At 39.2% G+C, this 15,247-nt stretch overlaps 1 pseudogene across 1 annotated transcript in view; it reads left to right on the plus strand.

The window, feature by feature from the left end:
- The first annotated feature begins 2,404 nt into the window (after positions 1–2,404).
- LOC115922253 overlaps positions 2,405–15,247 on the plus strand; it is a 28,236-nt pseudogene continuing 15,393 nt past the window's right edge. The window contains exons 1-4 of the transcript XR_004063382.1: positions 2,405–3,656; positions 5,209–5,287; positions 6,678–6,891; positions 11,654–11,785. The product of XR_004063382.1 is annotated as a sodium- and chloride-dependent glycine transporter 1-like (transcript). The remainder of the gene's footprint in view (positions 3,657–5,208; positions 5,288–6,677; positions 6,892–11,653; positions 11,786–15,247) is intronic.

Consider the following 15,247-nt stretch of genomic DNA (forward strand, 5'->3'; position numbering starts at 1 on the left):
AGTTTTACGGGAAACAAGACAAATATTGTACTTGAAAAGGGGGAAGAAATATTTGCACGTCTTCTTAAACTCCAAAGTACGGAATGATTGGAAGACATTCTTCGTTCATAATCTGCAAATATATGAAAAATGTTTTACGGGGAATAATAAGACAAATATTGTACCAGAAAGGGGGAAGGAATGTTTGCACGTCCTCAAGGGATCCGGTAACTTTGTCTCAGATTCTGAAACAAAATTCTGGATTTAGCTCATGATGCAATGATAATTATAGACCTTTAGGTCAGTCAGGAACCCCATGACTTTTACAATCCGATCGCCTGTCTGATTATCAAGATATTTATGATTGGAATTACAAATTTTGAAAACCGTTTCGCCTGACGGTTTTCATAACACTACAGTCTACTGGGGAAAACGAGTATGGTAAAACGGTCACTCAAAGATTTTTTTTACTTTTTTGAGGCATTTCTTGATCATTTTGAAGCGCAATTTTTTTAGGGCTTCAATATTACACCATATCACAGACACTGATAGCACGTAGGGCCGTGTATCTCAGATTTAACATTGTTAAACGATCCCTTTAAGCTCCAAAGTACGGCTTTTACCCCCCCCCCCCCCCCCCCCCCCACACCCCCCCCCCCCCCCCCCCCCCCCCCCCCCCCCCCCCCCCCCCCCCCCCCCCCCCCCCTCCCCCCCCCCCCCCCCCCCCCCCCCCCTCTTGAACAGTCTGTTAAATCCGCAGTCTATAACCAAATTTTATTGTACAGATGTGACGTATCGATTTCTATCGTGTTAATATAGCTGAGGCGTGAGCACAATTGTTATGTGTTTCGCACTGTTTCGTTAAACAGACGATGAGTTGAGCTTGAGTGAATAAATCATCGTTGGACGACAAAGGCAAGCGATCGAGTATATAACAATGTCCCTGTTTATAGCGGATTGGCAAGGAATAAATACACTCACTTAATACGTTTTACATAAGAAGTACATGTATCCTGCTCATCCGATCTGAAGAGTTTTGTAGTGTACTGTAGAGTCGAATAGAAACAAGAGCACTGTATATATCGCAGGGAATGAGTTAAGACAATTGATCTACATTTGCCACACTCAACCCAGGTGATGTAAATGGGTACCTGGCAGGAATTAATTCCTTGAAATGCTGGAGCGCTGTATAAACGGCAGCTAGGCTAAAGCCGGGGTATATGCCTCGGAATAGAATTATCTAGATGGACGGCGCTATAGAAATGCCTATTATTATTATTATTATTATTATTATAGAGAGGAACATGCTTTTGATTGAATTTATAACGTTTATTGATAAAAGAACACGAAACCAAAACTAGTGTTAAAAAATGAGAAAATTAGCAGCCGTTGGGATGAAATTAATTAAAATGTATTAAAAGTACAAAAGTATGAACATTAGAAATATTTAAGTTTGTCAATATCGGTATAATGAAAATAGACGACTGAAGAACAACAGGACAAAATTAATATAAAATAATACAGAAGAGTATACAGATATTCAACTAGATGAAAATTAAGTTGTACTCTTTCATTCATGAATATTATTACCTTAATTGTCTTCTTGTTGAGTTTAACATAATTACTACACATTATTTTAAAAAGGCGGTGACACTTGTTTTGTTAATCCATTCACAATGTTTGTGAAATATTAACTTTTTAACTTTCTTTGCCTTTATTTAAATGGAATTTGCTGTTGAAAAAAATTGCACCTCTAGGTGGGACCGTTTTGTAATATCATAGATAATCATAACACATTTCTTGCATAATTGTAAACACTTTAAAAATACTGTGCGTGTGTACTCGAGAATGTACGACAGACGTGCATGTAAAATATGTATTTATTTAAGTGCATAATTTAGCACTTAGTGTGTATTTATCGACCGTATGTTGTTACGTAATGATTCCAATATTTCAGATTTTGTTGAAGAGCACTCTTTCGTATTGATTATTATTATTCCGTGTCAAGCACCATGGATGGCACGCCTGTAGACTCTGATGACAAACGAGACAGTCGCTTTTAACTTATTACTTCCCGCTTTAAAATAAACCCACGCTTGTAAATTATGCTCACCGATTTATGAATCATCTTCCATACATGCAAGGCGTATATGGGAGAGAATTAAATCGTCAAATGACACATTGCAAGGCGTGTTCCGTAGTGTTCCTTGATTAAAGAATAAAGGGGCATGAAACAAAAAATACACGTGTTACAGAAAATTCACTCTCTGCGCGGGAGAAGGGTTTTAGAGGGAGCGGGCGACTGGTAAGAGTCTAGGAATATGTTCCGTCAATAAAGCTGGATGATGGGATATTGACCACTTAACTCCTCTTTATATATCTGGAGTAATGATGACCATTTGAAGAATATAGGAATATTACTTGCATTCGGTATGGTTGAAGAACACGGACAAAGGACTTGAATCGTCCACCTCCAGCCCTGCACTTCTGTTTGCATTGAACCGCTCAAAACCCCATTTATAGACCTCCCTTAGGAATTGTAAAGGTTCAAAGGGAATCCTTTGAATTCTTGGAAGGATATAGTGCTTCGCAAGGGAGGATATTATTCGTTCTGATAATACATCTTGGTGCACAGAACTATATACAGAGAGGGAGAGGGAATCTCAATGCTGCACTATTCCGACTCCCTGTATTAAACTGTAAAGAACTGCTGTCTTTGGGATATCTTAACTGCTGGACGATCTGAGGGTCAAAGCAGGGAGGTGAGACTTTACATGCCCTGGTCAAAGGTTCCATTTATTGACTGCTTTTTGAAACTGCAAGAAATCCTCCCGATCATCGAGCTTGATGATCAGATGGTTGACGTTTGGCAACTTTTCGACTGCTGTGTGAACCTGTTATGGAATCTTGACTTCAAAATTTAATTGTTGGGTGATTTGAGGATTAACGTTTTGCTCACTTGAATGAAATATTTTCCAATGCTGTGTGAAACTAAGAAATCCCCATAGGGCCTCTTTAACCACAAGTCTTCATGATCAGAGGTTGATATTCGGAACTTGACTGCTGTATGAAGCTGTGAGGAATCACGATCTTGGATCTGTATAACCGTCGCGCTGGATGATCTGAGGGTTAAATAGCCGGTAACATCATCATCTCAATTCCCACAGAACAGTATATACTTAAGGACTGCTTGACACGATGATCAACTACAGCATGGAGGTGGTCGTATCCACCGATACGGACGACGTCGAACTCCCCGAAGACAACATGGGCGTGGTCAACCCAATCCCCATCGATATCGAGGACGAGGAAAGACTCAAGGTATCGCCGTCGAGGAAGTCACGATTGTCTGCCGCTGACCTCATCAGCGTGTCCTCATCCCTACCGGACTCGTACCTACCCCAATACCCCGACGTCTCGATCGCGCCGTCGATCACCAGCTCGATCAAGCCACAGATCTCCAAGTCGGTCGAAGACCTCCTGGTCAATGCCGACCTGGAGGACTGTCGGAACCGGTTGTCGAGACACGGGTACGACTCGATGAGGAGTCTGAGGCTGGCATCCAAGGATGATTTAGTCGAGATAGGCTTGCCCAGGGGCTATGCAGGACTTCTGGTCTATGCAGTAGCCCAGGAAGATAAAGGCCATGGTCCCGGCAAGGGATTGGCTCAGATAGAGTAAGTTTAATCTCGGTCTTCACTCTTCAGTATTGGCAGAGACAAATTGCTGTGGTGCATCCTTCTATGGTGCTTAATAACATATCCAACGTCTTGTATGTGAAATAGGGATGTCGGGATCGGGATATTATGCACTTTTAAAGAGAAGGTTGAGTTCTGGGAAGAGGTGAAAAATAATTTGTGAGCGTTATCATTCTTATTATGCAAGTGTGGAAGAACATCAGATAAGACATGTTTCCTGAAAAGCATGGCTCTTCAAATGCCTTCATATTCGAAATATGTCATGTAACATCGTAAAAATGAAAACCGGGTAGGATTTTTACGCCACGTTTTCGTGTAGTCCCATATACATCTTTCTGTGTACAGTGTTTACTAAGACTTGGCCAAATTTCTTATCATTTTGATGATTCCAGAACCTTGCAATACACACACATTCTTATATGCTAGATGATCAACCTTTTCTAGTCGTTTCCACATCGTTTCTTTCACAATGCAATCGCACTCCAGAACCCAACTTCATCTTTAATATCATTTATCATATTCTGAACTTTGTCCTGATCCCTCTTTTGCGGAAAGATGTCTTTGCGCCCCACGCAGAATAAATTGATTTACTTTTTCATTCAGTGTTTTGAGAAGGAAGAAAAACTAATTCGTGGATAATTCAGACTATATGAATAATTCAGTCCGGACGCACTCTAAAGCAGCTTATTCTAAAAGAAAAACAAATGAAGAAAAAAAAGAATGGGAATACTTTTTAATTACCTTGAGTCCTTAATAACAAGGAGCGGCAAAATTACTGATGTGCATATTGCGTGTGAAGTAAATCTGAACAATGTCTGTGGGAAAGCTGGTTTTGTATAATTTAGTTTTTACTAACCGTAATTACTCATTACTTGAACGAGTTACATCCGGTGAGCATGGCAACCGCTAGATATATTCTTTATGTTCTTTGCGTACATCGGAATATTAATTTATGTAACGAAAAGTAGTTTTAATTTGCGTTTTTCACAGACACCTCTCGAGTTTAGGGATGACGACGGGAAAAGAAAAATACGTGAATATGCTCTAATCATCAGACAGAACATCAACACAAATTTCTCAACGAGTTTGACAGTTTTACGCGGTTAAACATGTTGTATTAAATTTAATATGAGTTAATTGCAATCGATCTAGCAACTGGTGACAGTGTGGTAAGGCATAATTACTAAATTCTTGCGCCTTTCGAGGATGGAAGGATGGGAAAAAGAGAGATAGAGAGAAGTAGGAGAGATGTTTGTGATGGAGAGAAAGAAATGGGAGCAATGGTTCCGAAATACATTGTACAGTCAAACCTGTCTATAGCGACCGCCCAAGGGAAACACAAAAAGAGGTCTATGTAGACAGGTTCCTTTAATACATGATTGAATGACAAAACCATTTTCAAGGGAAACAAAAAATGCTGTTTTCGTAGACAGGTGGTCTTTATAGACAGGTGGTCACTAAAATTGGTTTGGCTGTATATACTTTAATGATCAGGATAATGTATGTCTATTTCTGTTTTTTGTCATTTCAGAACAATAAAGCTTGAAGACCAATACCTTCCATCACAAGTTTTAACATCAAGCGAGGCAATCTCCGCCATGAGTGAAAAGGTTAGTTTAAAAGTAAAGTGATATTGAATTACACACCCCCCCCCTTTTTTTTTTTTTTTGTAGAACGGCTGAATCGATCATTTCAATTTATGAGATCAAGAGTTTTTCGGTGAACAAAACAAACTTAACGCTGATGATATTAGACACAACAAATTCAAACGTATCTCTGCGAAAAAGAGTGCGGTAAAGAATGATATGTTGATAATAACTGATACTTAGAAATAACCCCACCCCAAAATATAATTTTGTTAAATAAAGATTTCAATATTTCAACTACTGATTGACGGGATATGAATTCTTGCACTTTAAAGGTAATACAAAGTTTTGGTATGGGGTCATGAATTTGGTTCAAATGCACATATTGGAAGCATATCGATCCTACAATATTCAGTAATCGTTGTCGCAGTTGAAATCGAGTCTAAAGTGATGAAATTGTAAATAAATTGTAAATAATAAACTCTTTATGTTGTATAGCGCCCTCTCAAGGTCTAGATATTGATTTAGCTATAAAAATTTGCTATTACCATTTGAAATATATATATCACAACTGCATATTCTGAGATTTTCATGGTCGCAGCTACCATCGTATTGGCCGTAGGCGCTATATGAAATTTATCAAAATTTACCGGGAGCACCGGTAAATTTTTATATTCAATTTTTCTCGAAAGCAGAAGTGTTTTAGGGGCCAATTTTTTTAGTGCTTATAATACATCCATAGGGGCATCCGAATATATCAACATTGTAAAGAATCACTATCCAGCCAATTTTCAAAAATTACCAAAAATTTGTAATACCTTTAAAGCCCCACTGCTCTACTTATAGTTACTTGCGCCATCTATACATCAAACAATGGCTTATCGGTGCCTGTTGGTCCCCCCATGATCCCTTTTTCTTTCTGTTAATTGAGGGCTGATTTGATGAGATAACCACCTGTCAGTGACCTTGCAGGGAGGTCTAATACCCCTAGTGCAGACGGGACTTAAAAATTAACATCGACCAGAATTTCGCCCCTCCATGTTATAATCAACCATTCTCTTTTTCGAGATCGCGGATGATACCAAGTCGCTTTTGTTTAAAGCCCCACTGTCCTACTTGTAGCTACTTGCTCCCGAGTCCCTCTATATAGAAAACTTCCCCAATCGGTGCCTGTTGGTCCCCCATGATCCTCTTTTTCTTACGTTAGTTGAGAGCTGAGTTAATGAGATAGCCACCTGTCAGTGACCTCGCTGTGTGGTCTAATCCCCCTGACCAAACTAGTGCAGACGGGATTTAAAAATTAACATTGACCAGAATTTCCCTCCTTCATCTGTGTTCAACTTTTTACTTTTTTTTTCGAGATCGTGGATGATAACCAATACCATGTCTCCTTTGTTTTTAAATTGTCTTCCAGGGTGACTACAAGGTGGTGCCGGGAGGCGGAGTGGACGATGCCATCGGGGGCGGCGGCGGTAAAGACCTCGCGGTCAAACCCCTCGATTCGAAGACCGCACCTGACCGAGAGGGGTGGGGGAAGAAGTTGGATTTCCTGCTGGTCTGTATCGGCTATGCCGTCGGGCTCGGCAACATCTGGCGCTTTCCCTACCTGTGCTATACCCACGGAGGAGGTAAGACAAATTCCAAAGCTCTTTTTAAAAAAAATATTAAGAAAAGGAAGAAGATTGTCTTACCTAAATTTGTGTTTGCGCTCTACTGCCGGGTCACATGAACGATTTTATGTCCTTTTTTGGTGACTTAAAAACAATTATTGGATGATTTAATGATTTTTATGGTTTTTACAGCCAATTCAACTGTGATTAAGTCGGGCAAGTCCAGGTAATGTACACTGTAGTCGTTTGGTGTCCTGACTTTTACAAATCTCAGCCATGCAAATCTGCCACTGTGTTGTAAGATCACTTTCAGATTAGGAGAAGTATATTCTTTAATGAGTATTTTACATTGAAAGGAAGTCTCAACTCAGTAAGCATGGCTGAGATTTGTAAAAGTTGTTTTTACAAAGAAGATTCGGGTGAATAGGAGTGCTTAATCAAACAAATATTCGAAAGCCGTTAGCATCTTTGAAAATATTTTGTAAAAGTTATTTTGAAAGGCATAAAATGTAGATTCAAATCATTCATATTTTCTATCATCAAGGAAATTTCATGTTCGTGATGTGGAATTTATTAAAAAAAATATAAAATACTTGAATTTCTGCTTTTGAATATATTTCATTTTAAGGCTCCAATGGCTGTCCATAATTTGTGATTAAGTTCTACTTAGGATCTTTGTGAAACACCCCCTGGTCATATATGTATATGAGAGATTGCTTGTAATCACGACATTCTGAGAACCTGTTAATGGATTACAATTTAACTTGAATTAAAAAAATTACTTCTGTTTTGGTTTGTAAAATTGCTTTATGACGGAGGCATCATTTTCGACTGCGCGCAGTCGAAATTCCATCTAGTTTACACAGTATATATCGTAATGGTGAACATAAACCCTTTCGCGTATTTTGGTTTGGCTCTGCTCAATAACTTACGATTCAGAGCCTTAAAAAATAAGCCTGGGGGTGTTTCATAAAGCTGTTCGTAAGTTACGCACGACTTGACGCACGACTGGTGATAAGTTCTTGTGCTACATGTAAATGATTGAGAATCTGATTAGCACCGAAGAACATGTTCCAGTCGTGCGTAAAGTCGTGCGTAACTTACGAACATCTTTATGAAACACCCCCAGATGCATGAGCTTCGGAAAGGGCAAACATTTCTGCACACCCCGCTTTCACTTTTTGTGTCATGGCTATTTTGCACTTGATGCCAGGGACTTTAAAAAAAGGAAAGTAATCTTTAAAAATCCCTAGGTTGGCAACACGTTGAGAGATTGCAGATCTTCTTCTCTTTTCTGATGATCAAAATGGGCCACTTTTTCAACTTTCCGACAATATTTGCGCCCATCTATTTTGTCTTCATGGATATTCCTTTGATTTCAACAATTTAGCAATAAAAGAAAAATAACATGTGATTAATTTAGCCTTAGAAATAAGTCTTGTACTGCAAAGGGTATCATTTCAGACTCAGATACAGATTCAGATTCTAATTTATTGACCCGTATTACAAATACAAATTATTACAAATATAAATAAAACCTACTGAAATTCGGCCTCCACTCGAGCCTATTTGCATAATAATTTAATTTAATTTAATTAATTTAATTTTGGTCTTACTCCAGCTCTAGTGATAGTAATCTAATGCAATTATTATCAGGTTATCAGGTACATGAAATATTAACTTTGTCTATAACGTACAGGACAAATAGACTTCCTACCTTAGATTTATTTAACAATGAGAAATGGGGGGGGGGGGGGGGGTCGACAAATAATCCTTCTCACGCTCTTTTGCCGAGCGTACCAGGCGATTGATAGTCCCATTTTGTAATTTTTATAGTCATTTGATGCTACTGATAATTTTTATGGATCTTCATGACCATCGGTCGACCCCAATTAACAGTTCAACCAGGGAGATCTCCCTGGTAAAACTCACGTGTACTGGTATTTGTCATACAATCGCTTATAATGAAGTATCTAGAGACTATTCTTGAATTTTGATTGCATTTTGAATCATGTACAATTTTTTTAAAGCTTTTTTACCAGTCGGAATTTGTAAATAAAACATACCAAGTGAAGTATTGTTTGATGATGCACTCAAATATTGACAGATGGGGCAACACAAAACATGATCATTTTATGTGGCTGAAGTTGTTAGATTTGAGAGATAAATTTACTCACAATGGGTCCATGGTGGTTATTTTTAAAATAGAAAATTCAAACTTCTTTACAAAAAGCAATCCCTTTCAGGATTCATTCATTCATTCAATGATATTTTTTTCTTCTTCCGAGCTGGGAAATAGAGCAGAAGAAGAAACGTTTATTCTCTTTAAACTTTTCAAGGTACCACAGTACTTTTTATTTTGCCTGTAGACGTGAGGTAGACTTTCGGATATGATAATTGCCCCGGGTTTTTCCTGTACAAGATTTATTGATGATTTGATGAATTGAAACAGAAAAAAAAAGATTATTGATGATACTCCCGATAACCTCATATAACGGAACCTATTCTTTACAAGCATTGTTTTTTTATTAGGTTTCGTCATATTTAACTACATCCAAATAAATATATTCGACTTCTCGTTAAAGCCGTTAAAGGCCCACTGCACTACTTGTAGCTACTTGCGCCCTCTATATAACAAACAATGCTTAATCGGTGACCATTGGTCCCCCATGATCCTCTTTTTCTTATGTTAACTGAGAGCTGAGTTGATGAGATAACCACCTGTTCAGTGACCTTGTAGGGCGGTCTAATCCCTCCTGTAAACTATGGCAGATAAGCTTTAAATAAATCGATCAATAACTAAATTTGTAACATGTATAATTTTACAAAGAATAGTTTTATAATTCAATATCTATATCACGTGAAATATGGAATATGAAAACTTATTTTATGCTGTAGAAAGCATCGCAGTGGCGTAGCATGGTTTTTAAAAAACCTAGCATATCCGCATTATTAGGGGGCGCTGATCTAACTCGATTCATGGAATGCAAATACAAGAGGTCATTAATTAGGAGGAGGATGTATGAAGGTGTTCTAGGACACCTACCCCATGGACATCCACCCCGGATAACCACCCCAAGCAACTACCCCCTAGGACACCTAAGCCCCGGACAACTAGTTGTCATATAGGGCGTAGTTGTCCGGGGTTAGTTGTCCTAGGGGGTAGTTGTCATGGGGTAGTTATCCTAGGGGTAGTTGTCTGGGGGTAGTTGTCCCGGGAGTAGTCGTCCTAGAGAGTAGTTGCCCTAAGGGGTAGTTTTCCTAGGGGGTAGTTGACTGGGGGGGGGGGGGGGGTATCGGGGGTTGGATGTCCAGGGGATAGGTATCCGGATACGGTATGAAGGGGTCGTAGTGACTGTTGTACCTATATCTTCTTTTCAGGTTTCCATTTTCCTTCTTCTTTTCAAATCTCTTTTTCTCCTCTCCTCAAAGTTGTCATTCATTGGGGGATGAGAAGGAGAAGGAATATGCCCCCGTGCCCCCGACGCTGCGCCACTAGTATTTTATGACACAAGTTCAACTTTTATCATGCCATAAACCTCGGTTGATTTCCTCAATTGTGACATTATATGGGACTTTCATCTTCTTTTTATCAGTTGGTCATTTCAGAGTGTTAATTAATCTTTAATGTAAAGGCCAACATGTAGGGTGAAATAAGGGTCAAAGAATTGGGGCAATAAAATTGAACCCGAGAAGCAGTGGCAGATCTAGGACTCTATATTAACAGTTTAAAACAAAATGATAAAAAGAGGTTGGGCACGGGCCGACTGTGCCCTTACCCCTCTCCGTCTGCCTAATAAAACAACTTCTCAATTAGACATAATTTATTAATTTTGTACTTCAAATACAATGTTTAAGTATTAAAACTAGTCGTTGATTATATATATTTAAAAACAACTAATATAATCTTCGTCGCGTTTGTGGTACGATAAGAATAACATTTCATTTCTTTGCCGAGAAAGACACTTAAAGGGATCGTTTAACATTGTTAAATCTGAGATACACGGCCCTACGTGTTATTAGTGTCTGTGATATGGTGTAATATTGAAGCCCTAAAAAAATCGCGCTTCAAAATGATCAAGAAGTGCCTCAAAAAAGTAAAAATCTTTGAGTGACCGGTTTTACCATACTCGTTTCCCTAATAGACTGTAGTGTTATGAAAACCGTCAGGCGAACGGTTTTCAAAATTTGTAATTCCAATCATAAATATCTTGATAATAAGACAGGCGTTCGGCTGGTAAAAGTCATGGGGTTCTTGACTGACCTAAAAATTTATAATTATCATTGCATCATGAGCTAAATCCAGAATTTTGTTTCAGAATCTGAGACAAAGTTACCGGATCCCTTTAAATAATACGATAGATTTCTTGCTTATTAGATTGAAGAAAACAAATCTGAATAATGGTTTGCGGTTTACCAATTTATACGCCAGAAGGGCGTTAACTCGTTGTACAATGATATACGATTAACGCCTTTAATTTCTGGTTCTATAAGCAGATGAATTGTCAAAAGCCTTTAAAGGGGGACTGCACTACTACTTGTACCTGCATGTACCCTCTATACAATATAGCAAACAATGCATATTAAAGCGATACCCGTTAGTCCCCCATGATGTCCTTTTTCGTATGTTAATTGAGAGCTGATTTGATGACTATGCACTAATGCAGGGAGGTCTAATCCCTCCTGGCCAACTAGTGCAGACAGGCTTTAATATTTCAATGTCTTAGCATGAATTTTGCGTCACCTTATGTCTCTTTTTGTCTCTTCTTTTTCTCCCTAGGGGTATTCCTCATCCCCTATTTCATCATGCTGTTCCTGGCCGGTATGCCACTGATGTTCCTGGAGCTGGCCTTCGGTCAGTATGGAGGGGAAGGTCCAATCACCATCTGGAAGGCATGTCCACTGTTTGCAGGTGAGTCCACTCTCTACCTTTAAGATGTCAAGTTAGTTCCGAATTGATCCGAATCTCCCCGAACCTCTCCCCGAACCTCTCCCCGAACCTCTCCCCGAACCTCTCCCCGAACCTCTCCCCCCGAACCTCTCCCCCGTTCCTCTCCCGAACCTCTCCCCGTCGTCCCCAAAGCAGAGCAGTAACTTTATTCTAGAAGATGATAAAACAAATTGCTGTTCGTTTATATACTTTTGGAACTTATGGAATATTTTTGTTGTCTTTTTCAAAATAATTAATTTGTAAATGGTTTTATAGTAATTCATCTTTAGTTCTGTTCATGTTCAAAATGATGGAGATTATGTTATTACGCGAAATACATTATACTTTTTGCGTCACCCGACATTTGCTCCTACGATTGCCTCGGGCTTTTAACAAAAATCGCAACGACTCAGCCGACCGCTGAATAAGCGGGGGGGGGGGGGGGGGGGGGGGGGGGGGGGAAGAGGACACTTTTTTTTTTTTGGTCTCGAAATTTGAAAATTTGACATTTTGCTCCGTTGGAGGGGGGGGGGTAAGGTCAGCTTTTTTAGGTCAACCATGGGAATATTTTTTTTTTTTTTTTATAAAAAGGGAGGGGGGGGGGGTTAGAGAAATTTAGAGGGGGTTTACACACAAAAAATTACCCTGTGTACGCGCCTGGTTGCGATTGGGTTTCTGGTTAGGTCTGGGGTTCATAAGAAATTCGTTTAGTGTAAGATATTTGTTTTAAATGTCTAATACTGTTGTAATTCATGCTTAGATTGTGTCATGTCATACTTAGGCAAATCAGTTTCCGATCTGTTGTTACCGCTGAATAAGCGGGGGGGGGGGGGGGGGGGGGGGGGGGTAAGAGGACACTTTTTTTTTTTGGTCTCGAAATTTGAAAATTTGACATTTTGCTCCGTTGGGAGGGGGGGGGGTAAGGTCAGCTTTTTTAGGTCAACCATGGAAATATTTTTTTTATTTTTTTATAAAAAGGGGGGGGGGTTAGAGAAATTTAGAGGGGGTTTACACACAAAAAATTACCCTGTGTACGCGCCTGGTTGCGATTGGGTTTCTGGTTAGGTCTGGGGTTCATAAGAAATTCGTTTAGTGTAAGATATTTGTTTTAAATGTCTAATACTGTTGTAATTCATGCTTAGATTGTGTCATGTCATACTTAGGCAAAATCAGTTTCCGATCTGTTGTTATTGTTTTAGTGTTTTGTTGGTTTAATTTTTTAGATGAATGAGTGTAAATTTTTCCAAATCACGTCGCTTATCATTCAATACTAGATGATAAATTTATGAAAATGGCTTGTCTTTGACTTTGTTTTTGTCAAGTTCATTTTAGATGAGTTCTTCTTACGCTTCTCTTTCGAAACGAGATTAAGAGTTGAAAGAAAATTCTCAGTATAGAACAGAACTCTGATAGTGATATGATATTTTATTGAGAAATGAATTGCAGTATCACAACATTTCAAATGACATCTATAGCGGGAAGAGCATGTATATATTTCTTGTTGTTGAGCAAGTAATACATCACGACTGGCAGTTAATCGACCCCGTTTCGGGTTTTTAAAAAAAGGTCGATTGAAAAGCGTGTACATTAGTGTCCTCCGGGTTGACATCTATTCATGAGGAGAGATGATGGGATTGAGTGCTTACATGTACCATGCTATTGATTCTCATAATGAAGTGAGGACGAATGATTTAAAGGGTTTTAGAAGCCAGTGACCTTTTGATAAAAAAAATAGATGCAATATTTAATGGATGTTGAAGCTGGCACTTGTTTATTTAAGGTGTAATTCTCACATGTCCATTGCACAAATGTTATCTCGTTAGCATCCAAAGACGGTGAAAACTATGCTACATAATTTGTGTGCAAATTATGAAATTTGCCGTAATTGTCTTGTCTTTTGAGTAAGGCAAACACGTCCTGAGAAAGACAGCCTTCAATAATTCAATGTTCTACCTTTTAATGAAATTCTTTGACTGATGTTGTTTTATCTTGACTACCTTGGTGTCCGTTGCCGTTGTTTCGAATGCGTTAGTAGAGCGCTTTCGCAAACACGACGGAAGCAAAGACGACGGGATATAGATTTTCCGTCGAGTACGAACGCTATTACCTACGCGTATCAGATTTATCAAGGCACACGCATATTACATAAGCCAGTAATTCGACGCATTTATATGTGCTCTATTCAGTGTGCATTTACTTTTTGTACTACAGTATATCAATGTCATTAGCAAGACGCGTCGAAGACCACGTCAGTTGTTGACGCAGTGCCACGTCAGATAATAGAGATTTTAAAGTCTGCACGACGAGAACGTGGACTGCTCTTTTAAGGCAATGTGACGTCACTGCCAGTGCCTTAAAAGGACGTCACATGCCTTAAAAGGGATCTGAAAGTCCCTAATGACGCTTCATGTGGAACGTGCATACATGTCTAAGTGCCTTTAAATTCGCGCCATAGCTCCTTTAAAGTCTCAAATACTATATTATGATGGGGTTGGGTGTCTGGACTCACATAAAGACTTCTCTTTTCGGATTTTAACGGGAAAATATTCATCAAATACTTCTGTCCTCTAACCATCAGGAAGAACTGTCTTGTGTGATATTGTCCTACATAAATCTTAGAAGATTAATTAATAATTGGTTGTAAACTTTTTCAAATTGCCGTTTTAAATCGACTGTGTAGATACATGTGTACACTAGCTGTCCGGACACACAACGTCTGGGTATACCTGTAATTCTTTGCCATGCAGGCAGTAACAAAAACCTATACATTACCCCCGCCCCCCCCCCCCACCCACCCTCCCAACCTCCCTCCCTCCCTCCCCTTAGATGCACTTGCATTAGAGGAATAGGTTCGGTTTGTATGAGACCGGAACATGCGAGGTGAAGAGAACAAATTGATAACTTCCGTGCTGTACTGCTGAATCAGAGTTAAGTGATTTACAGGGCAACGCCAGGGTCATTCAGGTCCAAGTGTCAAAATAACTCTTGGAACTTTCAGAGGACAGATGAAGGATTTGTATATTAAATAGAGAGAGTATAGACTATCAAATGCTATGAAACAGAAACAAACAATTGCAAATCAGGGACATCGCTTGTAATTTAAAGCCCGTCTGTACTAGTTTGGCCAGGTGGATTAGACCTCCATACAAGGTCACTGACAGGTGGTTATCTCATCAAATCAGGTCTCAGTTAACATAAGAAAAAGAAAATCATGGGGGACCAACAGGCACCGATTAGGCATTGTTTGCTATATAGAGGGCGCAAGTAGCTATAAGTAGTACAGCGGTGCTTTAAAGGGAATCTTGTGATGACACAATCAAATTGGTACCTTGGGTTTCTTCAATTGTGAAATAAAACCTTCTGTTTTTTGTGGAGCCTAAATGTATGTCAAGCCTATCTAGAAACTTACATTGACCCCTGAAGGAGAAGAAATCCCAAAAGGAT

Source organism: Strongylocentrotus purpuratus, unplaced genomic scaffold (assembly GCF_000002235.5).
Source record: "Strongylocentrotus purpuratus isolate Spur 01 unplaced genomic scaffold, Spur_5.0 spur5_scaffold_11, whole genome shotgun sequence".
Taxonomy (NCBI): Eukaryota; Metazoa; Echinodermata; class Echinoidea; order Camarodonta; family Strongylocentrotidae; genus Strongylocentrotus; species Strongylocentrotus purpuratus.